At 45.2% G+C, this 27,884-nt stretch overlaps 1 protein-coding gene across 1 annotated transcript in view; it reads right to left on the bottom strand.

Annotated features, from left to right (window-relative positions):
- Nucleotides 1–27,884, bottom strand: part of LOC124805516 (protein Fe65 homolog) — a 1,158,577-nt gene that overhangs the window by 937,905 nt on the left and 192,788 nt on the right. The window contains exon 2 of the mRNA XM_047266079.1: nucleotides 13,659–13,698. The gene's annotated coding sequence lies outside the window, so the exon portion shown is untranslated. The remainder of the gene's footprint in view (nucleotides 1–13,658; nucleotides 13,699–27,884) is intronic.

Raw genomic sequence — 27,884 nt, 5'->3', positions numbered from 1 at the left:
TAGTTCCATAGTGTTCAGAGCCATTTGAACCATTTTAAAACAAACAACTCGTATAAAGCTAAGTTAACAGGTTGAGAAGACGTGACATAACGTATCCCATAACAGCATATGCTATTATACGATCGACTGGATGCCAAAGTCAGCGCCTTTGCTGCTACTGGTGGCTACACCATCTAATAATATGCATGTTTCAGCATGGGCCGTTGTGGCCGAGCGGTTCTAGGCGCTTCAGTCTGGAACCGCGCGACTGCTACGGTCGCAGGTTCGAATCCTGCCTCGGGCATGGATCTGTGTGATGTCCTTGGGTTAGTTAGGTTTAAGTAGTTCTTAGTTCTAGGTTACTGATGATCTCAGATGTTTAGTTCCATAGTGTTCAGAGCCATTTGAACCATTTTTAAACAAACAACTCGTATAAAGCTATGTTAACAGGTTGAGAAGACGTGACATAACGTATCCCATAACAGCATATGCTATTATACGATCGACTGGATGCCAAAGTCAGCGCCTTTGCTGCTACTGGTGGCTACACCATGTAATAATATGCATGTTTCAGCATGGGCCGTTGTGGCCGAGCGGTTCTAGGCGCTTCAGTCTGGAACCGCGCGACTGCTACGGTCGCAGGTTCGAACCCTGCCTCGGGCATGGATGTGCGTGATGTCCTTAGGTCAGTTAGGTTTAAGTAGTGCTAAGTTCTAGGGGACTGATAACCTCAGATGTTTAGTCCCATTGTGCTCAGAGCCATTTGAACCATTTTGAACTAGCATGGGTCGATACCCGGTACATCAGCACCACTTGCGCTATTGATCGGTAAACATAATCATTTCATGTAGTCCATACACACTGTTGCAACTATAAATCTTGAGTGAATTTGAAACCTCTAAAAGAGTCTACTAATTCTTCCCGGCAATGTAGATGACGCTCGTTACCTCACAGCTGACTGGAAATGGAATACACACACTCATTTCAATACGGCACTACGACATGTGTTCTCAGCCGACTAAGACAAACGAGCGTGCGTTGTACTGCTGACACCTTGTTCTTGAACGCAGCGCTGCCAACTTTATGGAAAAAAATCGAGTCCCCAGTGCGGCGAGAAAAAAAAGATCGCGCATATCGCGTGGAATCGCTTCTGTCGACTGCCGCTCGACACTGACGCTGTGACGAATGAGCCGACCAGCCGGACAGATTTTAGCCATTTATTTGGGCGCCGACGAGTGCAGCAGGGCCTGGAAAAAGGGGGGCGGTGTCCCCAGGGCGCGGCGGTGGTATCTGCGCGCGTGCACCGCATCTGGCCGCTAATTAACAGGGCAGGGCGGGGAACCCCCGTCCGACGCGTCCACTGGCTCAATAAACGTCAGCCGGCCGACGCGGCGGCACAGCCCCCGCCCTAACGCCGCTATTACGGCCGCCCGCCTCCACGTGCAACCGGGACAGACAAAAATGCATTTTTATACCAGCACGGCTGTAAAATAAAGAAAAACGCCCGGTTATCACGCTACATAGTGGAGAATGGACGAAGGCAGGATTTTACCGTCACTTGAAAAGCGCTTGGAATTAATTAAAAAACCCATAATTGCGTTTTATTTTCGGATCTAGTCCAGTCCAACACAGCTTTTCACTTCAGTAATGTATACTGTCCTGTCACATTATAGCAGATGTTCAGAACGTGACGCAACCGTATGGTACAATGTTTCAGCACTGACGGATTTGGGAAGTGTTACATCGCCAACATCTTTCACAAACGTCGCCACACTATACCCTAGAATTTTTTTCTTTGTTGTTATTTCATTTCCCCGGCCAATATCGGCAGGGGATGGGGTGAAAGTGGAAACAATTTTTTGCAGTAGCAAAAGACATAACAGCAGTTGTAGAAGTTTTATATATATATATGAGCGAGGTTTCTACGGCTGCTGCCGCCTCTCGCATCCCAATCTCCATCGTTCACGGTCATTCCAGTCGCCTTCATTAAGACCTCTCGCCGCCATTGCTTCGTTGACGTCGTCTTTCAAGCATCTCGCAGGTCTACCGCGCTGTCTTCTTTGATGTGGAGTCCATTGCCATACCCGTTTTGACCATCTTGTGTCTGGCATACGCTGTAAATGACCATACCAGAGTAGGCGCTTCCTTTCTATGTAGTATAGGAGTGTGCTTTTGACATTCATAACCTCTCCGATCCTATCATTTCTAATATGGTCAAGTCTGGAGTATCCACAACTCCGTCTCCAGAAAACCACCTCGACAGGCAGCGGGCGATCTTTCTGCCTCTGAGTTAGTTCCCACAACTCTGCACCATATGTTGTGATACTTTCAATAATCGTGTGGTAGATGGTATGTTTTGTTCTGCGCGTTATGTTTTTGTTCCAGAGAATACCATTTAGTTGTTTTATGGCTCGCTTGCCCTGGCCTATTTTATTGTTTACATCATCCATACTTCTACCATTGGACGACAGTGTCACTCCCAAGTACTTAAAATTGTGACACCCTTTAACAGTTTCAGAAACGAGTTGTAAGTCGTAAGGTAAAATATACAAGGTAGATTTAGTGATTAATTAAAATATCGACACAGGTGAAATGAAAATGAGTGTCACACACAAATGTATAGAAACTGCTAGAGAGTTGTTGCATAGGGTAAAATGGAAATGCCGATGTGTTGACTGATTGAAATAGATGCAAACAGGAGTGAAGAGATGAGTGGATCTAGCTTGCCAGGGATAAGGGGAAACAAAAGGCAAAATTTGATATAAAACATGAACTAGCCGACTGAAGATGAACCTGTCGGTTCGAAACCGGTAACGGCGCTGTCCAAATAAACAAACAGCGTTGTAAAAAGTGGCTGGTTGCTGTAATCTTCTGTGTAAGAGTCAACCTATATTCCATGTACAGCCACGGGTTCAAAATGTCAGTTTGTGACAAAATAGCAATGCTGGTTGTGAGTGACACTGGAGTTGTCCGATGATTTCCCATATGCGCTCGACTAGAGGCAGATCAGGTGATAGAGCAGGCCATGGGACGTGTCGACACACTGTAGAACACGCTAGGTTATAACAGCGGTATGTGGGTGAGCGTTATCCTGTTGGAAAATACCCCCAGGAATACTTTCATGAATCGCAGCACAAAATGTCGACTCACCAGATCAACCTACAGATTTGCAGTAAGGATGTGTAGGACACCCACAGGGAGCGTCTGCTATCGTAAGAAATTGTACCCCGACAATAACTCCAGGTGCAGGTCCAGGGTGTCTTGCACAGAGACAGGTTGGTTGCAAGCCTTCAATGGGCCTCCTTCTGACCAATATACGAGGTGTGGCTAAAAAAAAAACCGGACTGATGCTGGAAAAAACATTTATTTACAATTATTTACAATTTCATGTTATCTCCTTCAATGTACTCTCCTCCTCGGTCTCTACACCGCTCCATACGAATTTTCCACTGTTCATAGCAATGCTGCAGATCATTTTCGGTAAGTCCATACATTACTTCCGTCGCTTTTTCTTTTACTGCTTCAACAGTCTCAAATCTAGTTCCTTTCAAAGCTGACTTGACTTTAGGGAAAAGAAAAAAGTCACAGGGGGCCAAATCAAGTGAGTAGGGTGGATGATCTAAGATGGGAATGTTGTGTTTTGCCAAAAACGTCTTCACTGACAACGCACTGTGAGCTGGGGCATTGTCTTGGTGAAGGATCCATGACTTTTTTCTCCACAAATCGTTCCGTTTTCTCCGTACTCGCTCACGTAGGGTAGCCAGGACGCTAATGTAGTAATGCTGATTCACTGTTTGTCCCTCTGTTACCCAATCAATGTGCACAATCCCTTTGATGTCAAAAAACAAACAATCATCATTGCCTTGAATTTCGATTTTGACATTCGTGCTTTTTTTTGTCGTGGAGAACCAGGAGTTTTCCAATGCATCGATTGGCGTTTAGTTTTGGGATCGTAAGTAAAAAACCACGATTCATCGCAAGTAATAACATTTTGTAAGAAGGTGGGATCACTTTCAATGTTTTCCAGGATGTCAGAACAAATCATTCTTCGGCGTTACTTCTGTTCAATTGTGAGACACTTTGGAACCATTTTTGAACACACTTTGTTCATGTTGAAACTTTCATGAAGAATCTGCCTAACACTTTCCTTGTCAACTCCTGTTAACTCATACACTCCCCTGATTGTTAAACGGCGATCTTGTCGAACAAGTTTACCGATTTTTTCAATGTTTGCATCAGTTTTTGCTGTCAATGGTCTGCCAGTGCGAGTGTCATCACTGGTGTCTTCGCGGCCATCTTTAAATCGTTTAAACCACTCAAACACTTGTGTTCGCGATAAACAATCATCGCCGTACACTTGTTGTAACATTACAAACGTTTCACTTGCAGATTTTCCTAGTTTGAAACAAAATTTGATGTTAACACGCTGTTCTTTCTGTACACTCAACATTTTCCGACGCACAGACAAAACGTCAACTACTTAAAACAGACGCCACGGGCAGACTGAGTGCAGGAGGCAGATGAAACTCGAGCAGTAGGCGGAGCGAGAGTCACGTGACAGGCCACGCGACTTTCAGCCTTATTGCATTCGTTTTATTGTTTCACCAGTACTAGTCCGGTTTTTTTCTAGCCACACCTCGCATGTCCATCACTGCACCGAGGCAGAACCAGATTTCATCAGAAAACACGAAAGACCTTCACCCTGCTCTCCAACTAGCTCTCTCTCGACACCACTGAAGTCGCAAACAGCGGCGGTTTGAGGTCAGTGGAATGCACGCTACAGGGCGTCTAGCTCGGAGCTGTCTTTGAAGTAACCGTTTAGTGACAGTTCGTTGTGACACTGGGGTGCCACTGCTATTCAGATTGCTGACACAGATGTGAAACGATGCGACAGAGCCATACGCCGAACACGATGGTCTTCCCTCTCGGTAGTACCACTTGGCCGTCCGGAGACTGGTCTTCTTGCAACCGTATGTACATTCTTGTGACCATCGTTCCAGTAATCATCTACAGTAGCTACATTCCTACCAAGACTTTCCACAATATCGCAGCAGGAACATACAGATTTTCTTAGCCCTATGATACGACCTCGTTCGAAGTCAGTGAGGCGATGATAATGGCGTCTTTGTCGCATTAAAGGCAGTCTTGACTAACGTGAACTCATTACCTCCAGTCTTGAACGTAACTAACGCCCTGAACAAAAGTCGGAAGAAAGCTAATTTCTGTCTTGATTTACTATTCGAAAGAACAGTTCCAAACTAACAGTGCTCAGTGAAATCTCTAGGCAGGCGGTCTCTGCCCATACACGATAATTCTATTCACTATTCTTTTCTACTGAAGATAACCACTGTGTATCTGTCGGCAACTGTTTCTGTCTCACTCGACGACCTGAAGTCACGGCGAACGTTCTGCAGGAACTCGCTGGCAAGACCTACAACTTGCAACTGACAACTTCTCCTCGTGCACTGTTACTTAAAGAGATCGTCTCTCTTCCTGGTGGTGCTGCCGCGCATGCAAGTCCACGGTACTTACGGTATCACCTGTCGCAAACTCTTCTTGTGTGGTGTCTCAGTAGACCATAAACATAGTGAAGTGTATTTAAACTAATTTTGACAGTGATTTGTGTCTGGAATTTAGAGAAGTGTCTAGATGAACCGATAGGACGAATTCCTACCTTCCCGAACGCAGGACTGGCCTGGCACATTTTTAACAAGGAATTGAAAGTCTTTTCTATGAAAGTAACAAGGTGCTTATTCCGTGGAAGACGGTTATTCGGTGTGACTTTAATTACTTTGACAGTCACAGCCGTGGGAGCTATCGTTTTACGACCCTGAGTACGGAGTAAGATTTTAATTAATTTAGGGCTTAATCTTCTGTTATTAGGTGGCAGTTACAAAGGGGACTTGTCCAAGCCACTTTACTGCCTAGGTCGATAACTTCTATCCAGTGCGCCTAGGTGCCGGTGGGCCAGTTGGTCAATCAACTACCTGTCCCGCAAGTACGGTACGCGCCCAAAGGGTAGGAGGACCGCCGCAACGGTCAACGTAAAGTAAGCACGAGATGAGCAGAGGAAAGAACATAGGCTGTCAGAAAAAAGAAGTAAAGATTTTGGGCAACCAAGCTGGGAGTTTGTCTCTTGTTGTGGGTTCACTTTAAGTGATCGATATACTGCGAGATGCCAAGCGTTTTCTCCTTCCCATGTAATAATAGTTACCTTATTTTCCGAATTTCGCAGTCGCCGTTTTGTTTTCTCTTGAAGATGTGGTCCTGCTATGCGGTGCCACGTATTCAACCGTGGACTTCTTTTCCGACTGCAAAGGGTGAGAGCTATAGGAGAGCTTCTACATTTAAATAATTAACTGCGAAATCATAAAGCACTGATTCCATAATTCTTCTATATCCAAATAGGTTCTCAATTCACGACAACTGAAAATTAACAAAGATTTTCAGACATCACGTTCATACACGATGCTTCAATGCTTCACTAAAATCACAAGTTCGTAGCTAACTAGAGATAGCCTGGCATAGATTTTATGTAGTAACGTTCATTTTTCTTTGGTGCTTTACCATTCTCGTCAGGCTACTTTCTCCTTTAAATTTATAAGAACAGACACCATATCCATATAAGTATATCCATATAAGTATAAGAACAGACACCATATCCATATAAGTACATCGTTCTGGCAACACCGGCCATGACCTTCTTCTTCTGTACGGATGCACACATATTCCCCAAACTCTTACGGGACTTGCTAAGAATGTGTTCCACGAGTAATGATTGTGTTGGGGTGGAACACTACGAACGTTGTGTGTGGACGTACAAGGTGAAAATGTGGGTCTCGCGGGAGGCGTGCGCGAGATAGTCCCTGCAGTCGCACTATCCTCTGTGTCCTCGGTGGCTCAGATGGGTAGAGCGTTGCCATGTAAGCAGGAGATCCCGGGTTCGAGTCCCGGGCGGAGCACACATTTTCACCTGACCCCGTTGATATATATCAACGTCCGCCAGCAGCTAAAGGTATTAATATAATTCTAATTTAATCCTTTCTCCTTTGGAGTCCACATCACCTCCAAAGCACAACTGCAAAGTACAAGCGACCTCTCACTGGCGAGTCTAAATTACACATCCGGCGTCGCTTTCTGCGCTGTTGCCGCATTTTTCTTTCTCATATCTGCACATAAATTCCAACAAACCTTGGCACAATAGATGCTCTTTACGCTACTACTAATTAAAGTCAGTATTTTGACTCGCACATTTTCCATCAGTCTAATAAAAGGGAACTGAGCCAGGTGGCTATGCTTTATAGTAAGATGTACTACTACAGAATAAGGATTCCAGTCAAGTGTAACTGTGACCTAATGTAGGTTTTAATGGCGGTTACCGAATAAAAAAAAATAATATTAATCACTTCGTTTCAAGACTGCATGGAAATCCACTACTTCCATGTGCATTTTCTTTTACTGCTCAGACTTTGAGAAAAAAAAACTGGAATTACTATTGTGCTAAATGATCAGGACTGTCTTTATGAGAACAATTTTTGCTTTTGACCAACAGTGCATCAATAAGTGTGTGCATTTGATATCTTTGTTATTGTAATTATGAAAAATTTTATGAAATCATTATTGGCCACTGCCCAAAACAATTTGTAGAATTTTTTGTGGGGAGCATGGGGGCTATGTAAGTAGGCTGTTTAGGTTTTTATATTGGTAACGCCACATAGCGCTCTGTATGAAAATCACTGGCTGTGCTGTGCGCAGTCTGTGGCTGGTTGGCATTGTTGGTATATTCGCTATTGTTGTGTTGGGCAGTTGGATGTGAACAGAGCGTAGCCTTGTGCAGGTGCAGGTGAGCCGCCAGCAGTGGTGGATGTAGGGAGAGAGATGGCAGCATTTTGAGAGCGGACGGTCTGGACGTGTGTCCATCAGAAAGAGTAAATTTGTAATACTGTATATCATGAACTCATGTATATATATATGATGACTTTTGAATATTATTAAGATAAATAGATTGTTTGTTTTCTATCATAATCTTTCATTTGCTAATTATTCCTATTAGTAGTTAGTGCCTTCAGCAGTTAGAATCTTTTATTTAGCTGCCGGCTTTGGCGCTCGCTGTATTGCAGTGGTTTGAAGATTTTTGGGAGGTAAGTTATTCATGAAAGGTATAGGTTATTGTGAGTCAGGGCCATTCTTTTGTAGAGATTATTGAAAGTCAGACTGCGTTGCGCTAAAAATACAGTGTGTCAGTTTAGTGTGGATCAGAATAAGTAAAGAGCGAAATGTCTGAGTACGTTCAGTTCTGCTGAGCTGTTTGAAAATCAGATCATGTAAGAGGTTTGTCAGCACAGTAATTCATTAATTCTTCTAAGGGGACGTTTCAGTGTGAGATGTTGAGCATTGTATCTTAATACTGGTACGAAGCCGGTTTGATGGCTGTGCTGAGCGTTTCTTGGAGCTTTGTTGTACTGCTCTGGCTGCTACTTCCAGCTCCAGCGCGTCGCTGCCTGGAAGTAAACACGAATGGCAGGTGGCGTGCGGAGTAAGCGCAGTACCGGTACCTAATGCCGCTGCTGCCTAATTTTAGGCTGCCCAGAATGTTGCAGAAGCCCGGAAAGTGCGGACAAACTCCGGGCTGCCAGAGGATCGACTTGTAGCGCAACTCGGCAAGGGCCGCTGTTTATAGCGGGGGGTCACGCGACTCCGCCCACTCACTCCGGGCACGTTGTTTTGACGGGCGAGGCCGCTCTGCGCATAATTTGGACCGAGAACGAACGCGCACGCGCATTTCCGATATCGCGTCATAATGCGACGGCACCAGCGATACCCCACAGATACGCAGTCGGAACCCTGTCGCTTGGTTCCATCTTGGTGCACGAAGGAATCGTTTGCTCGGCTGGAGGTATGCGATAAGACACGGATAATGTTTGTGTCTGAAGACGCTATTTCCAGTAAAACTTCAACTTTTATTAGTCCCACTGCTTCATTGCAAGGAAGAGATCACAAATGGGCTCTGTAGACTGGCTACAAACTCGCTAGCGGATCCGGTGACGTATCTCCGAACTCGCCGTCTCAGTAGGCTCAGGACCTAGAGGTGTACAAATTCCCCTTGCAGCCTGCTTGCCCCTAGCTCCTCTGCAACCATTCATGCAGGTCAGCCTGCCGCAACGTAAACACAAGAGTGCGCGTGTACTGAGGCATAGTGGGTAATGCGGCCGACTTGGGCTCCCGCAAGCCCGGGCTACTTGCGTTCCCGCAGGCCTGCCAAGCTTCTCGGGACCCGTTCAGCTTGCTGCGTCTGACAACAGATTGCGCTGTCAAGCTACCGTGACTAGAGTAGCCAGGTAGTTATCCCGCAGTTCAATTATCGCAACGGTGGGGGCAGCACAATGAATAGGTCGAACTTTAGTGAGATTGAAAAAAATTGACAACTGGCGAAGACATGTTGGTAACGAAACAGAGAGCCAGCTGGAGTGGCCGTGGGGTTCTAGGCGCTACAGTCCGGAACCGAGCGTCCGCTACGGTCGCAGGTTCGAATCCTGCCTCGGTCATGGATGTGTGTGATGTCCTTAGGTTAGTTAGGTTTAATTAGTTCTAAGTTCTAGACGACTGATGACCTCAGAAGTTAAGTCGCATAGTGCTCAGAGCCATTTGAACCATTTGAACGAAACAGAGCTCAAGTGCCGCATGGGAAACGTTTTCGTGTGTTTATGAGGCCGCAAAGGATGTCAAAATCTTTTGTAAGGTGCTCTATTCCATGCACTGTCCGAAATATTATGTAGACAGTGATGTTCCTCTTGATGGTCAAGCGTGCAAAATTTCTTCGAGATCCGAATAAAACTGTACGTTGGTGTAGAAGTGTGTAAGTAAAGTACCCTCTCCCATGCACCATTCAGAATTTTAAGCAGACAGCGCCCTTCATCCTGCTTTGAATATCAACTGTGACAAATTTCATCAAGATAGGAATAAAAACGTACAATTTGTCGAATTCCGTTAGGTAAAGTAACCCCTGCCATGCACCCGACGAAATTTTATATAGACTGTGACCTTCCTCTTGGTTTCAAGGTACAGTGTGCAAAATTTCGTGAAGATTGTATCCAATACAAACACACGGACGCAATGAAAACGCACTTTCAGGTTTTCTCAAATTTTCCGATTTTTCGGTCGATTTTCCAAAATTTTATTTCATAAAAACCTTGTCCTGAGAATTACGAACACAGCAAAAAAAAAAAAAAAAAAAAAAAAAAAAGCCGAATTGTTCCAGCTGTTCTCGAGTTTTACGCTTATCAACACATTTGGCAATTCATTTTTATTTATATAGATAATAAGCCCGAAATATACTCGTAAAGGAAGAATTTACAGATAAAACCCAATATTTTTTGACCTGAAATTAATATATATATATATATATATATATAATTATATAACGTTGGGGTTTGTCTTTTGGTGCTCAGGTAAAATAAAAACTTTTAATTAACGTTCATAATACGACAATGACGCGCGCTGACTAAACGGCTGCGTAGCGCAGCTCACCAGTAATATGGGCAGGCAAGCAAGTTTCCCACAGCCTGCCCGGGTTGGGTTCTGCTTGGCTTGGCTGGGAGTGAAGCAGCCTGCCCGTTCTGTTGACAACGCGCGGCGGCCTGCCCGCCTGGCCACCAGGCAAGCATGGGCGGGTTAAAAGCAGAACATGTACACCACTGTCAGGACCTCGGCCCGACAGCTCTGCCGCTGTGCATTTAACTGAAAACTCGTCGCCTGAGTTTGTCGTCGGCTACAAGCGGACGATACCAGGGTAATCAAAACAATGACTGATCGGTTACCAGTGACAATTCTTTCCGCTGCCCCTATCACTGTCGTTTTTGCAACCCGCAATGTCGTACCTCGCCTTCAAAAATCACTCGCCAGATTTTCTTATTCTCTCGCTCACTATGCACAAACTGTTACTTCTACAGAAAAAAGGAACCGGGCTTTTTATAGGAAATTTAATGTGTTTAAAGTTGGTACCGGAAGTCACCATTTTCAAGTTATTCAACAAAAACGTATAAACGTGATCTTCATACGCACCTCCCCCTCCTCACTCATCTCTCGCCAGCCACGATTTATAGTATGTTGTTCGCAGCACACCCTCCTACCACGGTCCAAAAACTTTCGACAACACCAGCTATTCCCGATATCTGATCTGTTCTGGTCTCGAATGATTGGGCAGTTGTGCCAGCAGCATACTAGGCCATTTTGTTAACATTACTAATGTAAACATGCCCGTGAAAGTAATCAAAGATAAACGACTTTTGTTAACGTTACGTCAAAACTAATTACGTTGACAGCTCGTTCAAAACGGTTCAAATGGCTCTGAGCACTATGGGACTTAACATCTGTGGTCATCAGTCCCCTAGAACTTAGAACTACTTAAACCTAACTAACCTAAGGACATCACACACATCCATGCCCGAGGTAGGATTCGAACCTGCGACGTAGCAGTCGCGCGGTTCCGGACTGAGCGCCTAGAACCGCTGGACAACCGCGGCCGGCAGCTCGTTCAAACTTGACACTTCCAAGCACAGCAGTTTATTTTGTTAACGTTACGTCAAAACTAATTACGTTGACAGCTCGTTCAAACTTGACCCTTACAAGCACAGCAGTTTATTTTTTTGTTTTAAAATTCACAAAATTGTTAGGCGTAAGTTACCCAAACATCAATTCTAAAATTTGTAAGCGCTGAACTACGCCGGTAGCGTAAGAAGTCCAGTCAGTGAAGACTAAAAAGGTCGAATGTGGGAAATAATTCGTGCAGTCGCAAATTGTTTTACAGTGGTAGGAGGGAGTGCCATGAACAACATACTGGAAATCCTGATCGGTGGGGGCTGAGTGTGGGAGTGGGTGTGCATTTGAAGATCACTTTTGTACGATTTTCTTGAATAACTCGAGAATTACGGTTTCTAGTGGAAACCTAACACGCTACAAAATTTAACTACATTCAGTTTCCTTCACAAAAGAGTCTTGTTCATTTTTCGTGTAGGACTAATAGCTTCCTCGTAGCGGGAGAGAGAATATGAAAATTTCGCCCGTGGTTTTTGAAGGACAGTTATAACAATGCGGATTGCATAAAACAACAGTGGTAGGGGCAGCTGAATCACACTGCGCGCGCGCGTGTGTGTGTGTGTGTGTGTGTGTAAACATGTGAAAAATTATTTTAAGGACTGCTGTAAATTTATTTTTTATTTAATGTCTGGGGAAGAAAGTATAACAATTAAGTCGATATACACGCGCTTTCCACCCGTTACCGGATCTGTGAAGACAGTACAAGAAAATAGGACACGAGGATAAAGGGTATTCACTAAATGGTACTTAATTACTAAAATAAATTTAAACCAGTCTTCGAAAAAATTACAGAAATGATCGAAACGCTGCACAACTCACCATTAATCCATAGACGAACGTTGCCAAGGTTAAAAGAACACACAAATGGAGCGCTTTTTGGTAGCAGGGACACGACAATGACGTTGCTATCTGCCCATTTTTATCTTGACGGAGTAGATATGTTTTCTCATGGCCCAGGTGGAATAAACAAGAATACAACCGTTGTGTTTGCATTCGACAACTTTTATAAGTTTTTCGTCTGAAGAGTGGACTACAGCATCGAACATTTTCCTCTGATGGAGCACATTTGCAACTGTATAAACTAGATCATTTGATTTTCGTCTTACACCACCACAGTCTCACTTACTTTAAATTAAGTTGTGATCTTCAGTTTCATCCTCCTACAAACGAAAATCTTCTTATCTATACACATTACAAATTAAATTCTCCCGCTGCATATCTCTGTATGTTCGGGATGATCTCACAAACTACAGCAGGGATTTTGATACGGTTTTCCCTAATAGATAGACTAATTCCCGGTCTCAAAATGTCAGATTTCAACAAGACAGCATAGTAACGTTGTTACTTCCAGATCCGCAAAAATCGATCGACAGAGTTTCAATAACTGAGAAACATCAATATGTTATGATCATTTCTAAACCAAACTGGGAACTTATGTTAAATTAATATGTAAATTTCAGCACTTACTAACTAAAAAATCCCTCTTATTAACTTTTAGCGTCAATCACTTCTCCTATTTAATCCTACGTATTTATTGGCTGTTCTCTTAATGTCGGCATTCCTTGACTTTATTGCACCACCACCAGACTCAATTTGAAGTTTAGAAAATGCATTTTGGAAACCGTGTGAAAAGGCGCAATAAATTAAAATTATGTATCCTGTTTCAGGAAATGACCACACCACATATAGGAACATGACAATGTTTCGCAGCAGCGTAGCGGTTTGGGAACAGCCACCTTTTTTCTAACTGTTCATCCAATTTTTGCAACTGAGGTAAAGCGAGAGAGTATTTTGTTGATTGCCTTTCAGGAGACCACGTGGCAGCACTTCATCAAGAAGGCCCAAAGCATGCTTCTGCGTGCTTTAGACAAAAAACAATGCCGTACAAAAAGCGGCACCGTGTGTTAAAATGCATCTTCAACATATACAAAAAAGAAAGAAAAGAACTCGCGTCATATAGCGAATATTACATTCTGCACTTAGAAGAATTAATGTTTCAAGATGTCTCCCTCTAACCACAAACAACATAAGCACACACTGAAATACAAAATTATTAAATTGGTTCTAATGAGAACGGTCCTTACCTGATATGATCTCCTCCTGGCTGGGCTTCAGAAAGACTACCTGCAAACGAGAAAAATAAATCTCGATTACTACGTGTAGCATAGTATCAACAGATATTCGTTAGATTTCACAATGGAGAGCAAAACCATCGCGGAAGTCACAGTCGCTTTGCTACACCATAGGTAACAAATAGACATAGCAAGAAAACCAGGGAACTTGAACATTTCAACACGGACTAACCATGTGAGACAACAGAAGTGGAGTCACACCGATCCACACACTACTCATAAATGTTGTAGGGAAACTACTCGTAAAAGGTGAAGGCTCACAGCTACTGCAAACACGTTTTAAATGTAATGCAACCGAACAGACGATACGTGTGATACCTGACGAAAGGATCTCGCACTTTTGCCATACGAACAATGTATAGAAGCACCAAGAAAACGTAATATGCAAAGAAAAGAAAGACTTAATACTAAGAAAAAGAAATACATTGCTGGTCAATTAAGTGTCAACATGAGGAAGGATGATGATGAAATTTTACTGCATAGATGTATGATCCATCTATGCAGTTAACGAAAGGCAGTTTGTTTTTTGCCATCAGGTTTCGCTTCTGTTTTTATGAAGCATCTTCAGTGGCCTGTAATACATGTTTGCGTACAAGGTACATGCGTTATGTACTAGCACACGTATGATACGTTTAGTCTCTCCCTTTTCAGGCTAGAAACAACTTTTGTAGCACAAATTTCTTAAGGTTAAATTATCATTTGGTGTTACTTTCGATTTCCAATGTTTCTAGTCCATGTGTGTGGTCCTGGATACGTGTTTACTCGATCCCCAGGCTCCAGATGGTTTATTTTCGGCGTTTTTTTCACCTATATTTATTACAACGCTTCACTTGTACATTCCACTGTGTATCGAAAGTGTGTGTGTGTGTGTGTGTGTGTGTGTGTGTGTGTGTGTGTGCGCGCACGTGTGTAGCAAAACACAAACTGCCTTTCATTTAATTGCAAAACGGAACATACTTCCATGAATTTGGAAACGAATAGGGAAAGATGAAAAAGGGGATAAATTAAATTTTATTAATTCTTCGTGTACACGTTGTCTGGGAGGAATGGTCAATATTCAGGGATATGACAGAAACAATAACTGGAAGCAAAAAATTCTAGTAAATATGTATCTGAAATGCATACCTTACGAGCACTCCTTTATCTTCGATACTGTAAAACAAATCTCTTCTACTGAAAGCTCTCTGCTTTCCGTATTTTGGAAGGAGGTAGTGTGGACCAAAACAAGAAAAAATTGTCTAGTAAACATGGGCTCGAACATACATACCTTACGAGCTATGAGTACGAGTTCAGTAGAAGACATGTGTTTCACAGTTGCGAGGATGAATAAGTGCTCATATTTCCTAAGCTATGCATTTTAGAGGCAATGTTTACTAGACATTTTGCTTCGAATGATCGTTCCTGTCATATTCCTGAACAATTACCATTCCTCCCGGGACACGCAAGAGGTATACTTGATTTAAGTTGTAGGTAATTTGGGAGTGTACAGGATGTGAAGTTTAGTACAATGGGCTGTAACTTCTAGCAGCAGCAGTGGCTCTAACTCGGTTGGGAATCAAGTCGAACTCTGCTTGGTTGAGGTATACAACGTTATTCTAAATGATGGACCCATTTTCAAAACTTAGTATTTATTCACGTACAAATCCAAAATGAACAATCTTTATACCACTGAAAAGACGAAGTTTCATTGTTTTTTCCACAATGTTTTATATCAATTTTATAAATATAATAATTTGTAATAATTTTGTAATTAATTAGTTTTTAGTAATTATTTAATAATTATAAATGAGGTAAACGTTGTAAATGTTCAATGTGGCCACAAATGGCTGCACGGCAAACATTGACGCGGTAGCCAAAGTAGTCCCACACACGCGAAAGCGTATCTGCTGTTACCGAGTGCACGGCAGCAGTGGTCCGGTTCCGGAGATCGTTTAGAGTGGTTGGTAGAGGCGGGACATAAACAGCTTCCTTCACATCATTCCAAAAGAAATAGTCGCAGGGTGTGAGATCAGGAGATCTCGGTGGTCGGAAGTGCAGAGCCAGGTCCTCAAACTCCCTGCGACCGACCCAGCGCTGAGAAAGGGAGTCATTCAAAAAAACCTCTTACAGCATGGTGCCAATGGGGCGGAGCTCCATCCTGTTGGAAAAAGAAGTCCTAGGAATCTTCCATAGCTTGAGGGAACAGCCATTGTACCAACATGTCCAGGTAGGTGATGCCCGTTACAGTTTTTTACGCAAAGAAAAATGGTCCATAAACTTTTGTATGGGGTACGGCACAGGACACGTTGATCTGCGATGAGTCTCTTTCGTGTCGCAATGGTGACTGTGGATTTTCCAAACCCCACATGCGAACATCGTGTCTGTTTTCTCCACTAAGGTGGAACGGCGCTTCGTCGTTAAAAATTACATGCTGTAGAAATGCGTCATCCTCCATCTTTGCTACCACATAATCACAAAATCCGAGACGCTTCTCTTTGTCACTGTGGTTGAGAGCCAGCACAGGTTGTAATCGGTAGGGCTTCTACAGCAAATGCCGTCACAGAACTTTACATACAGTTGGTTGGGGTTTTTCAAGTTATCGACTGGCTCTATTGGTAGACGTACTAGGACTGCGCAGAAAAGTTTCTTAACTTCGTCGGACATCATCCTCTTGACACACGCGCTCGGCCTGTGCTTTTTCCTTTGCACACACTCCCAGTCTCTTTGAATTGCTTAAACCAACGGCTAATACTTTGGTGAGTTGGTGGTTGAATACCGAATCTGGTACGAAATGCCCGCTGCACTGCAATTTACGACTCATTTTTCGCGAACTAAAGAACGCGGAAAACCTCATGCTTCACTCACAACTGACAGTGAAACGGAATGACGGCCCCGTTGGCGCGCGAACTCTAGCGGCCATATCTGAAACCATCACCATCTGCCCGCCACAGCCCTCCAAAATCTTTGAAACTTCCTCTTTTCATTGGTATCAAGCTTGTTCATTTTGGATTTGTACTTGAATACATATGGACTTTCGAAAATGGATCTATCATTTAGAATTACACTGTATTGGTTCCCTGTGCCACAGTGCCTAGCGAGTGGTGGCGTGCCAATCTCTCGGCGACCCATGACCAGATGTTTGCAATGGCTGAGCGATCTAGAGTTCGTGCTGGGCACGGTAACAGTAGAACACCTTCTGCATCAAATTAGGTCAGCGCAGCACAAATAATGTGGCCTTGCGTTATCTTGTTGAAAGATAACGTAACGGAGATCTCAGAGTTAGGACACAACCACTGGCCTTGACATGCCAGAAATTTTCAAGGCAGCTATGCAAATTACCGGCTGTGTGAACTATAGATGATCTTGTTGTGTACCTAATGGCACTCAGTACTATCACGTCAGGAGCTGAGCCATATGACGGCAGCGAATGCGATCAGATCAAGTACACTCCCCTCCGAGGCTCCACATACGAATACGTCCCTCATGATGGTGCACACAGAAAAGAGAATCGTCTGAAAAGAGGACGTGGTGTCTTTCCCGTGCACAGTGTGTAGTGTGGTCTCTGCCTGCGCGCCTCCCTCTGGTGCCCCCTCAATACCAGACGTAGCAGAGGTGATGTGCTGATAGTCTGTGGCGTTCCAGACGTCGTCGCACCAGCTATCTGGTTACATGTTTTGCTGCATACAGGCCCACTACCTGAATTCAAGGTGTATGAAGCGGCAAGGTTCAGATAATAATGTACTAGGGCTGGATAAAAACGTAGTGGCAACACTACCATAATCTGAAAGAAGTGCACGCGCTCTGCCTATAGCTAATAATAGGTCTATTAAAGCAGTGCAGTGAGCGGCAACAGCTATATTTGAGTCAGCTGCAGTGTATAATGTCTAAAAGTGCGGGAGGCCGGTTCTAGTATCCTAACAGTGTGTTAGGAAACAAACAACACGCATGGGTCAAGACTGAAGTGGCACTTGATAGCAGCGCACAATAGTGTTCTCAGGGATAGAATCAAGTGTGTGGTGATGCAGAATTGCATGCCATATGGTTGGGAGATGGGTGAAAGTGTTTCGGGATTGCAGGCATGTCATTCAAGATCTACCCCGTTCGAGACGTCGCTCCCCTCTGCATGGTAAACATGACAATTGAGCTCCTTGCCTTCCCCTGCTGCATGTGGCTCGTCGATGGACAGTATCGTCATCCTTCATGACAATGCACAATGCCACACTGCCAACCCAATGGAGGAAAAAATGGGTCAAATGGCTCTGAACACTATGGGACTTAACTGCTGTGGGCATCAGTCCCCTAGAACTTAGAACTTCTTAAACCTAACTAACCTAAGGACATCACACACATCCATGCCCGAGGCAGGGTTCGAACCTGCGGCCGTAGCAATCGCACGGTTCCGGACTGAAGCGCCCAGAGCCACTCGGCCACTCCGGCCGGCACAATGGAGGAGCTCCTGCATATGTGGGGTTGGGAGATACTGGAACATCTACTGTACTCACCCAATATGAGTCCGTGCGGCTACTATCTATCCGCCAAAATGAAGAAATTCTTCGTGGTATGCGCTACAACAGAAGAGACGACATCATCCCTGCCATGAGACGGTCCTAGTGAGACGTCGACAGAGACAGACCCGCTGACGGTGCACCTCCATCTGTGTGGGGAAAGGTGGTCGAGATGCGGCGCGATTATACTGAGGGCACGTAATATGTGAACGTCTGTCAATAAAGTCTGTTGTGAATTGTAACAGTGTTGCCACTACTTTTTATTCGGCCCATGTATCTGACCTATCGGGCGCTAGTCACTGCATGCCGTTGTGTATGGACCTCCTGAACTCATCGGTTGCATATTTGGTCTGTGTATCTCCATCGGTTTAGAGATGGTTGCGGGACTCGGCTGTTCGATACAGGATGTTAAATTAAACACCCTTCAGCCGTCTAGTTCCCAAACTTATTTTATTTGGCCACCAGTTTCGGCGATTTACTACTCTGTCTTCAGGCCCCTGACAGACGTGTAGGAAGATTTCATCTCGGTACTGTTCAAAACAGTGGTAGATATCTGCTTGCTATAGCGATACCTTGAACCATGAGATGATGGCAGAAGGTATCGCTGTAGCGAGCAAAAATCTACTAATACCAAAACTGGTAGCCAAATAAAATAAGCTTGGAAACTAGACGGATGAAAGGTGTTTAATTTGACATCCTGTTCCACATTAGTGTTACAGTTGCGGATCCCGGTCAACGCGAGCAGCAATATCGCGGAACTATAAGCTGCAGTCTCTATAGGCCATGTTAAGGCTGCTGACGAATTTGCACAACGTGCTGGTAAACGTTTTTCCCTTTTACAAGAGGCATTATACGATCGTCTCATAAACAAGCAGCACTCAAAAGCGATTTCTGAATGAGAAACGCGCCGCGTAATTTTTCTTTATGTACAGAATTTAGACGGCGTTATTCCCATCTAGTTTGTGCAGTTGCGCTGAAACACTAATCATACGCATAACACGCCAGTTTGTAATACACTTCATGTCAATCTGATGTTTGTTGCATGGTTACACTTCTAATGGGCAGCAGTGTACTGCCGTCATTACAATTTCTTAACATACCGATGCAAAACAGAGAAACTTTCTGGCAAGCAACGCAATTATTTTGGACATCATATCTAAGATCTGCATAGTTTATTTAACAGCTCTACTTTCTGTTATAACAAACGCGCAAGTTTCTGAGTGCTGTTCACAAGAGAGAATTAGCTTTCGGTGTATGAGGAAGCATTTCACTACGGTACAAATTGTAAAATTGATTCCAGGGTTTCTGAAAATTTCGTTTTGCGTGTAAGCTCACGTAATCGAATATTTGAGCGTGTTTTTTATCTGCGGTAGTAAACCATGTTTACTCAATTTACTCGAGTATTTCAGCAGCCTCTACCAAGCAATTACGGTTTGTTTTTAATTTCCTCACTGCTTTGAGCGAATTTTTCTCATGCACTTGGACGTAATTGCCTGTACCGGCAGCACCCGCGCAGTTAGTATCAATCTAACCTCGATTATTTTTTCTGGTGCTGAAATGTTTATCGTCGACATCCTGCCCCCCCCCCCCCCCCTCTCCAATCTGCTGCACCCCACTTGCGTGATGTTCGATACAGTAACTGACTAATTTAACTAAGCTATGACAACGGGAGTATCTTCACAGATATACAATTGTTTCGAAGAATTCTTATAAAACCCAGTACGTTATTTGGAGCTTGCTCCATGGAAGCGTAATAGGACCACAAATATTCTGAAAAGAGGTAAGCGAGAGGGTAAACAATGCTGTAAGATTATTCGCTTATGATGATGTTATCTGCAGGATAATATACATTGTAACGTTGATATATTCGTACGTTAAAAACCGTACTTACACTATATTCATTGATGATACTGCTTCATTTTACCCTATATGCGCGCCGGGGTAGGACAAGGCTCTCTTTTGCCACAGACACGTTTAATATATATCTATCTGACTCGCAGACTTTCATGTAGTTAACACAGCTCCCATCACTGATGATACAGCAATATATTACATCTAAAACAATGTAACCGACATTCATTAAAAACTCCAAACCTTGGCTTGAAAAATGGTCCACAGAGTAGTGGGTGAAAATAAATGTTCAGCAGAAATTATGCAACTTTTTATACAAGAAAAAGGGTAGATTTATAAATACTTCTGCTGTTGTTCAATTTTAGCATTCCATGGAAAGAATACACAAAACACCACGGAGTCCACGAGAACAAACTGCTTATCTTCAAAAACTCATAATGAACCCAGCAAATAGAAGATACAGTGAGATCGCTGCCTTTTTCCCTTAACAGACAGGGGCCCGTCTCTAAACAGGAAATAAAGCGGTTTCCAACTTTACAAATAGGTAATAAAACCACTAATGTTGTATACCGTCTCATATGGGGAATTATGCATTTACACAAATTAATAACTTTCGTACTGTCCAAAATAAGAAACTCAAAGAAACTCAAAGTTATGACAGTGAACCAATAGTTCTGTACTGACAGGTTACTCTGTAACTGCAATATATGATCTGAAGATGGGCAGCTAGCCTGAAGCCGGCCATTGAAAATAACAAATAGCGATCAAAGACTGAAATGCCATATTTTTACTGACAACTTGCTCCATGCGTGATGGCATCGACGCGTATAGGGCGCGAATAGTGTCCTGTGGTATAGCCATCCATACCGAATTCACGTAGTTACAAACTTCATCTGTGGTGGTTGGAATTAGGTGACAGCGCTGCAGCCGTCGTTTCATCATACCTACACATTTTCGACTGGCGACAAGTCTACGGATCTGGCGGGCCAGGGCAAAAGGCTGACATCCTGTGACAACAAGAAGGCACGTGTACATGCAGCAACATGTGGTCGCTCACTGTCTTGTTGAAAAACGGCGTCTGGGGTGTTGTGCAGAAAGTGTATGGTTACGGGTCGCAGGATGTCATTCAAGTAGGTCACACTGGTCTCATTGCACTGGACACACACCAATTGTGATTTGTGGTTGTACCCCATTCATTCCACACCATAAGGCTTTGAGTTGCCACTGTACGTCTTACACAAATGCTGTCACTGTGATGCAGCTCCCTACGTTTTCTTCTTTTGCTGCTGCCTTTATCCCGCATCGTGCGCAGGGTCGGCAGGGTTAAGTACCGATTTGGCATGGTTAATTTTAAGGGGTGACCTGGTGCCTTTCCTGCCGCCACCCCATACCCCCCAGGACGGAATTAGTGAACCCCAGCTGTCAGCGTCTAGTGTAAATCGTGAAATAGTGTGAATGTGTGTCAAATGTCTGCGAGTCGTGTAACTGAGGCGGGACGTAGGGACCAGCCCGGTATTCACCTAGTCGGGTGTGGAAAACCGCCTAAAAAGCACATCCAGGCTGGCCGGCACACCGGCCATCGTCGTTAATCCGCCTGGCGGATTCGACCCGGGGCTGGAGCGCCTACCCGAGTCCAGGAAGCAGCGTGTTAGCGCTCTCGGCTACCCTAGCGGGTCAGCTCCCTATACCAACGGCGAACCAAAATGCAGCCATCACTGTCAAACAAACACAACCTGGATTCGTCCGAAAACACTATCTCATGCCATTCCTGTCTCCAGTGACGTTGCCGTTTAGCATGTTTCTGCAAATTTGTCAAAGGTGGACGGAGAAGTGGACGACACGCACGTAGCCCATGCCGTAATAAACGGCGACCGAGAGTCACCCCTGATAGTGCACGATGTGTTACACTGTTCCACTGTTGCGCCAGAGCCGAGGAGGGCGCAAATCTGCCCTACAATGCCATTCGGACGAGGTATCGATCTTCTCTGGTGGTGGTCTAGGTGATGCGACCAGATCCGTGTCGTCGTGTTCTATGGGCTCCTTTGAACCACACTCGTAATGCCGAAACACGTCGTCCCACATGAGCAGCAATTTCCCGGATGGATGTGTCACATTCTCTCATGCCAATACTGCGGCCTCTTTCAGACTCACTAATTTGACGGTACGGTTCGCACATACGTCTGTGATCCATCTTGCACGTGTGCTCACGCCACATTGATCAGTTATCTTCGGTTTACAGCGACAACGAGAGTCGCAGGCACATTTTACCGATAGATAGTGTTGCGCTGCGATATCGATGTTAACTTTGAATTTGCGGGCCGACATGGTTCAAATGCTAATTATTTCTGCAGAACAGAAACGTCCTGTGAGTATGACCGTCCTATCTCTAGCCGTTCAAGGTATTCTGTTTTTTTTTTGTTTGAACATGAGTGTATTTCGAAATTTTATCCACGGCAACCAATTCCTGCACAACCAAGCGAGCCCCTGCACGCTGCGCTTACTAGTTACTGTTTGAAGGCAGGGTGGCAGGAAGATTGGAGTTAAACGTCCCGTCAACATCGAGGTTTTTAGAGACGCAACATGAGCTCAGATTACTTGATGGATGGGGATGACGATAGCTTTACCTTTACTTTTTAGTGTTACTGTACTTTCAGTTTGCTAATGTAGGGGTACAGAGTGTCCCACCTCACAGTTGAATAAGCATTAATTAACCACCGTAACTGGTTATGTTGGGTGTCAGATACCCATCTAAATCTTTGAAGCCCCATTATTACCAGATTGCCGTGAGTACATCATTGTTGGTTCCTATACCTTCAAGTCAGTTTGTTGCAAGTCGGCCTGAAGCGCGGTACTCAACAGAGCGGTGAGTTGTTTGATTTTATACGCGATTTTTTAAAGTTACTGGGTATTTTTAACCTAACCTCACCAGTTGCGGAACTTTTTTTGAATATTCTCGTATTCTATTTTATAGGTAGTATGGCATCTAGCAGGTTTCCTGTGATAACTAATAACCCTGGATGCAGTACTCATCAAAGCAGTGAGTTTATTTGATTCGTTATTACTAGAAACTCTGCTTATTGATAACCACGTTAGTTACCCTGAGATTTTCATCTTTTCCGATTTTCAGCTGACATGCCATCTAGAATGTGGTCTATGAAACCTAATGATCCTGGATTTGGTGACTGGGCGAGATCTATACTGGATGAGTCTGTGAGTGAATGTAGTGGGGATGAAAATGTTATAGAACAAGGTTTCGAGAGTTTTTTTTTTTTTTTTTTTTTTTTTTTTGTTTGTGGTTTTAGGGCGCAAAACTTCTATGGTCATTAGCGCCCAGCCCGTGACGTAGAAAACAGGAAAAAAACGAAATTTAAAATCAGCAGCAATGGGAACAAAGTCATAAAATTTGAGAAACTAAAGGCAGAAGGAATGCTTAAAAATCCACTACAGAAAGGGGTTGGTTGTCCCCAAAAAAAAAAAACTTCAAATGACTGACGTCATTTCACTGTCACTAATAAACTGTAGAACGCGGTCAGCTGAGCGCGTGTCATCTGCTAAAATCGACGATAGATCAGGCGATAGCTGTAGACGGGAGCGTAACGGATTAAAATAGGGGCATTCAATTAAAAGGTGTCTGACCGTCCACAGCTGAGAGCAGTGGGGACAGAGTGGGGGAGGATCACCGCTTAAAAGATGTCGATGACTAAAAAGACAGTGCCCTATCCGGAGTCTAGCTAAAATTACCTCCTCCCGACGACGCGTTCGGGAGGAAGAGGTCCAAGCACAAGGAAGGGCTTTCACTTCCCGCAATTTATTATGGGGAAGTGTTGACCAATGCGCATGCCATAAATGAGCAACTTGGCGACATAAACTGCTCTGTAGATCGGTAAACGGAAGAGACTGAATAGCTGGCCGAGGAAGAGAGACTGCAGCCTTAGCCGCTATATCGGCCGCCTCATTCCCACAGATACCAGCGTGTCCCGGGAGCCAGAGGAACGCCACTGAGACGTCCCCCAGGTGGAGCAAGCGCAGACAGTCCTGAATCCGGTGGACCAGAGGGTGCACAGGGTAAAGAGCTTGGAGACTTAGGAGAGAGCTGAGAGAATCTGAGCAGATTACGTACTGTATCCGCTGATGGCGGCGGATGTAGTGGACAGCCTGGAGAACAGCGTAAAGCTCCGCAGTATAAACCGAACACTGGTCGGGAAGCCGAAAGTGATTTGGGGTGTCGCCAACAATATAGGCACTCCCTACACCTAACGATGTTTTCGAGCCGTCGGTGTAAATAAATGTGGCTTCCGTCATTTGTGCACATAGAGCAGCAAATGCCCGACGGTAAACAAGTGTAGGGGTACCATCCTTGGGAAATTGACATAGGTCTCTGAGCAAGTCGATCCGGGGACGGAGCCAAGGCGGTGCTGTACCCCAAGTTGTCAAGAAGGTTTTAGGAAAGCGGAAGGAAAGAGAATGGAGCAGTTGACGGAAGCGGACTCCCGGGGGTAGTAGGGAGGAGGAGCGGCCTGCATACCCGACATCAAAGGAGGCGTCGAAAAAAAGGTCATGGGCTGGATTAGCAGGCATGGAAGACAGATGGCTAGCATAACGACTCAGAAGGACTGCCCGCCGATTGGACAGCGGAGGTTCAGCAGTCTCAGCATAAAGGCTTTCCACAGGGCTGGTGTAAAAAGCTCCAGACACTAAACGTAATCCACGGTGGTGGATAGAGTCGAGACGCCGAAGAATAGACGGCCGAGCAGAGGAGTAGACTATGCTTCCATAATCCAATTTCGAGCGCACTAAGGCGCGATAGAGGCGGAGAAGGACCACTCTGTCCGCTCCCCAGGAGGTACCATTCAGGACACGGAGGGTGTTAAGGGAACGTAGACAGCGAGCCGAAAGATAGGAAACGTGGGAGGACCAGCACAGTTTTCTGTCAAACATAAGACCCAAGAATTTAGCGACGTCGGAAAACGGAAGGTTGACAGGACCTAGATGTAATGAGGGCGGAAGAAACTCCTTACGTCGCCAAAAATTAACACAAACGGTCTTACTGGGTGAGAAACGGAAGCCGGTTTCGATGCTCCACGAGTGGAGGCGATCGAGACAGCCTTGAAGACGTCGTTCAATAAGGCTTGTCCGTTGAGAGCTGTAGTAGATCGCAAAATCGTCCACAAAGAGGGAGCCCGAGACATCAGGAAGGAGACAATCCATAATTGGATTAATGGCGATGGCAAACAGTACAACACTCAGCACGGAGCCCTGGGGTACCCCGTTTTCTTGGGAGAAAGTACGGGAGAGAGTAGTGTTCACCCGCACCCTAAATGTGCGCTCTGCCATAAATTCGCGAAGAAAAAGGGGCAGCCGGCCTCGAAAGCCCCAAGAGAACAGTGTGCGGAGGATGCCTGTCCTCCAACAGGTATCGTATGCTCTCTCCAGATCAAAAAATATTGCTACCGTTTGGCGTTTCCGGAGAAAATTGTTCATGATATAAGTGGAGAGAGCAACAAGATGGTCAACTGCAGAACGATGCTTTCGGAATCCGCATTGGGCTGGTGTTAAAAGACTGCGGGATTCCAGCCACCAAGCTAAACGGTAGTTCACCATACGCTCCAAAACCTTACAGACACTACTCGTGAGAGAAATGGGGCGATAGCTAGAGGGGAGATGTTTGTCCTTTCCAGGTTTCGGAACGGGAACGACAATAGCTTCCCGCCATCGCCTGGGAAAGGTACTGTCGGTCCAAATTCGATTATAAAGGCGAAGGAGGTAACGCAGGCTATGGGTTGATAAATGCAGCAACATTTGGACATGGATACCATCCGGTCCTGGGGCGGAGGAGCGAGCAGAAGAGAGGGCATGTCGGAGGTCCCGCATGGAGAAAACAGTATTGTAGCTTTCGTGATTTTGAGAGGAGAAAGCAAGATGTTGCACTTCCGCTGCACGTTTCTTCGGGAGAAACGCTGGCGGGTAATTTGAAGAGCTCGAAATCTCAGCAAAGTGCTGACCCAATGAGTTAGAAATTGCGACGGGGTCCACTAAGGTATCATGCGCGACAGTGAGCCCAGAGACCGGGGAGAAACTAGGCGCGCCGGAGAACCGTCGAAGCCGACTCCAAACTTCCGAGGAGGGAGTGAAGGTGTTAAATGAGCTAATAAAGAATTTCCAGCTTGCCTTCTTGCTATCGCGGATGACGAGACGGCATCGCGCACGGAGCTGCTTATATCGAATACAGTTGGCCAAAGTTGGATGGTGACGGAAAATGCGAAGAGCACGTCGCCGCTCACGTATTGCGTCACGGCATGCCTCGTTCCACCAAGGAACTGGGGGGCGCCGGGGCAATTCGGAGGTGCGTGGTATTGAACGTTCCGCAGCTGTGAGAATAACGTCGGTAACATGTGTGACCTCATCGTCGACGCTGGGAAAGCGACGGTCATCGAATGTCGCTAGAGACGAAAAAAGTGTCCAATCGGCTTGGGCAAACTTCCAGCGTCGCGAGCGCATATATGGCAGTTGAGGCTGCAGTCTAAGAACACATGGAAAGTGGTCACTCGAGTGTGTATCATCAAGGGCGAACCATTCGAAGCGCCGAGCTAGCGGAACAGTACCGACCGCAAGGTCCAAATGAGATAAATTTGCCGTGGAGGCAGACAAAAATGTGGGGACCCCAGTGTTGAGGCAGACTAGATCCGCTTGGTGGAAGACGTCTAGCAATAGTGAGCCACGTGGACAAGGATGTGGAGATCCCCAAAGCGGGTGGTGGGCATTGAAGTCCCCAACCAGCAAATAGGGGGGGTGGAAGCTGATCAAGAAGATGAAGGAGATCAGCTCGTGGCATTGGTGTGGATGATGGAATGTATACAGTACAAAGAGAGAACGTGTATCCAGAAAGGGAAAGACGGACGGCGACAGCTTGGAAGGAACTGTTTAAGGGGATTGGGTGATAATGGAGAGTATCATGGAGCAGAATCATGAGTCCTCCATGGGCTGGAGTGCCTTCAACAGAGGGGAGGTCATATCGGACAGACTGAAAATGAGGGAGAACAAAGCGGTCATGGGGACGCAGCTTTGTTTCCTGAAGACAGAAGATGACCGGCGAGTAGGATCGTAAGAGGATCGACAATTCATCCCGATTGGCGCGAATGCCACGGATATTCCAGTGGATAATGGACATAGGGTGAACAGAAAATGGAGGAACGTGACCAAGGGTGCTGTCAACTCAACGACTGCTCAGAGCTTGTGACCGGCAGCATGGAATGGCATTCAGTCGAAGGCAGAAGATCCTGATCCATAGGTTGGTCAGGAGCAGCTCCTGCCACCAACGATCGGCCAGTTGACCGGCCACCAGCAGTGCGCCTCGGCGACACAGAAGATGGCCGAGGGCGATTTCCGCCAGGTGGTGCTGTAGATGGGACACGCCTTGGCGGAGAAGGAGAGGAACTGTGTTTCTTCGTAGCCTTCTTGGAAGTATGATGTTTAGATGAAGGAGGAACCGATGGTTGTGAAGTTGCAGTACGTAAAAACTCTTCACGAGAATGCTCTTTTTTCGAAGACTTGCCGTCTGACTTTTGGGCTCGAGATTTAGCAGAACCCGACGAAGGGTGAGCCAGAGAGTGGGCATGCGAAAGTGGTGAGGTTGAACGGGCGATCTTTGCGCTGGCCGATCTGACGACCGTGGTACTAAATGTGAGGTCGCAAGTCTGCGTGGCCGCCTCCTTTGTTGGCCGAGGAGAAGCAAGGACAGTGCTGTATTTTCCTTTCTGAGGCACGGTGGGCTGTCGACTGGCGAGTAACTTTCGAGCAGCAAAGGTCGACACCTTTTCCTTCACTCTTATTTCCTGGATGAGCT

The sequence above is a fragment of the Schistocerca piceifrons genome, chromosome 7, assembly GCF_021461385.2.
Source record: "Schistocerca piceifrons isolate TAMUIC-IGC-003096 chromosome 7, iqSchPice1.1, whole genome shotgun sequence".
Classification (NCBI taxonomy): Eukaryota; Metazoa; Arthropoda; class Insecta; order Orthoptera; family Acrididae; genus Schistocerca; species Schistocerca piceifrons.
This window is presented reverse-complemented; position numbering and strand designations above follow the sequence as displayed.